Source organism: Tamandua tetradactyla, chromosome 9, assembly GCF_023851605.1.
Source record: "Tamandua tetradactyla isolate mTamTet1 chromosome 9, mTamTet1.pri, whole genome shotgun sequence".
In the NCBI taxonomy this organism is placed as follows: Eukaryota; Metazoa; Chordata; class Mammalia; order Pilosa; family Myrmecophagidae; genus Tamandua; species Tamandua tetradactyla.
In genome coordinates this window covers 14,845,388-14,848,143 of record NC_135335.1, presented here as the reverse complement: position 1 = coordinate 14,848,143, position 2,756 = coordinate 14,845,388, and the positions used below count along the sequence as shown (strand labels likewise).

The window sequence follows — 2,756 nt, the reverse complement described above, 5'->3', positions numbered from 1 at the left end:
GAGCAGTCTGTTGTTTTTCCTGAAAGGGCAGCCCCAGATCCTGGGGGTGAGTTGGCATGAGTCTGGAGTTTAGGCTTTGGGAATGGGGTCTCTCCCAGAGACATGATCAGAGGTCCCTTGGATCCCTTGAGGTGAAGAGTCAATTCCTGACTTTCACAAAAAAGGCGTGATCATAGCGGCTGTCATTTGAAAGGAAAAGTGACCTACACTGCAATATACAAATAAATATTTTTGAAATAAAGGCAATGTTTTACAAACACCCTTGGACTTGAACAAATGGCTACATATTTAGGGTATATGCTTTTCCTGAGATGTCTTCCCAGGATGGACATTTAGGTGGGAGGGTATTAAGATATAAAGATCTTACAGAGGTTCTTTTTATCCTCCCCTCCCTCCCAACCCAGGCAGCCCAGATTATGATTGGTCTGATGGAAGTGAGCCTCTGGGTGATATCAATGGCTTCTCACACTCAATATTCTTTCAGATATGACCCATGCTTGGTTATTGCAACTGGCTATCCTATTTGGGGATCCTTATTTGTGAGTATTTGGAGTCATGCCATCATTCTCAGGTATCTGTAGAGTTTATTTCAGGTTACAAGCTTGGAACAGAAAGTTCGAGGCTAGATTCCTTAGTACTGGGGAAGGCTGGGCCTGGTTAAATATCATAAGGATGAGAAGGCAGGTGTCAACTCTGAGCGCTTTCTCTCCTTGGTCAGTTCTTCACATCTGGAGCGTTGTCCATTGCTGCTGGAAGGAAAGTAACCAATGGTCTGGTAAGTGTCTTCCCAAGGCCCAGAAATTTCCAGAGAATGTAAATGCTCAGTCAAGGACCACGATATAAAATATCTCTAGTTCACTGAACAGTTTGGGTTCTAAGGGTGTCCTAGAACTTCCTTCTCTTCCTTAGGCAAGAATAATTTATTCCACTATGGGCTTTGTGATATTATCCCTTTGCCAAATGCCACTGCTCAGGAGCCTGAAGCAATCAAGACCCCAATAGTACTTGATACTTCCTCCTTCTTTCAAGTTGGGGGAGCCCTCTGAGGAGATTTCCACTTTTCAACTGAGTTGGATATAATATCATGCTTTCATAAATATGGGAAAGTCATGGGATTTAGGAATGTGACAGACTATTGCAACTCTCTTTTTCAGATTCATGGCAGCTTGGGAATGAATATAATCAGTGTTATTGTAGCAGGGATAGGGATAATTATTCTGGCTCTGACTGCAACACATGTCACTAAAGAAAAGTATGAATTCTGGTTTTTTGAAGACCATCATGACACAGTAAGTATCTCTCGTTCCAATGATGCATTTTCTGATATAGGTTCCATTTCTAAACTTTGTGTTTATATATGTATTTTCACCATGGATTTGCATATCAAGGAAACAATAATCAGACCTGTGGTCTGATACAGATATTCTCAGCCCTATAAGTGTTAGTATAGAATTTTTGTATGCTTTGTGATTGGTTTTATTTTGTGAGATTTAGCTTGTTATTCCTGCTACATGGAAGGGATTCATGATAGAATGGAAGTGCCCGGAGGCAGATTAAAAAATTAGTCCCATTTCCCAAAGCCTTTCTTCCTCAAACCTCTTACATTTCTTCCCTTTGCATCTCTTTTAGCTTTTTGTTTGGCAGGGGTTGGTAGCTGTGATGTTTATCCTGTCTCTGCTGGAAGCCTGCATTGCTTTGTCTCTCTCCATATTTGGGTGCAGAGTGGCCTGCTTTGTCAACCAGGTAATTATCTAGGTCTAACGGGTCCTTTCTCTCTCTGTTTACCTCTCTTTCTATCATTCTCTCTTTCTCTCCTTCCCTCCTTTCAGACCAAGACCCTTCCATTCTCCCTTTACAAGAAAGATCAATTTTAAAAAATGGTGGCATATTCTGTTTAATTCCTAATTTTTTTCCAACTTTGAAGGAAGTCACAAGGATGGAGATGCTGTGGAACAACATGTTCTAACACATCGAGCTGTCTCCAGAATCTACAGGGTTTTGACCGATATCTTAACTGACATGGTCGTGAAAACTTAAGGTTCTGAGATGGGAGCATAGATCTATCATCAGGCAGAATGGAGAAAGAGAGCTAAGCGAGGCACATGGGAAAAATGAAACACCTGTGTATCTACAACAGTCCAATTTTTCTGACCTTCTACAGGTGGTGGTTGTCTTACCATCTCAGGACGACATGGCCTCAGTTACCTCTCCTGAACACATCTATGATGATGTGATCTTCCAGTAGACCACAGCTGATTTGCTATTGCCCATCATTTTTTTTTCTTTGTATTGCTCCTGCTCTTTATCCTGAAAAACTAAGTCAATGGGAATACATCTCTGAAATTTTCTGTAAAGTCATGGCTTGGGAACATTTCAAAGTGGAGTATAATAAATATTTTGTTTGATACTGTTTATTTTTGATTTTACCACTCTCCATATCCTCCAACATATAAGGTGATCAGGTCAGCATGCTATTTTAAAGTCCTGAAATCATCAGATTCACTGAAATTGTCATCAAAATTTCAAAAGGACTTATTTTAAAAGTTGACAAACTAATTATACACTTATATGGGGAAAGAAAGGGCTAAGGAATGTATGGTGTGGAAATAGCCCCAGCAGACAGGTTAATCTGTTATGATGCTATTGAAATGGGGCATTGCGTTATCTATAGAAAAAGAGTCAAATAGAACAGAAATGAGTCACAGATAAATGAAACTGATATGTTACTGTGCTAAATAATTTCCATTTTCTGCATT

The 2,756-nt window shown here is 39.9% G+C and overlaps 1 long non-coding RNA gene across 1 annotated transcript; it reads left to right on the top strand.

Moving 5' to 3' along the window:
- Positions 1 to 1,199: 1,199 nt before the first annotated feature.
- LOC143645891 (uncharacterized) lies at positions 1,200 to 2,362 on the top strand. The gene is made up of 3 exons (XR_013157206.1): positions 1,200 to 1,289; positions 1,630 to 1,743; positions 2,162 to 2,362. It is a non-coding gene; the product is annotated as an uncharacterized LOC143645891 (long non-coding RNA).
- Positions 2,363 to 2,756: the final 394 nt, after the last annotated feature.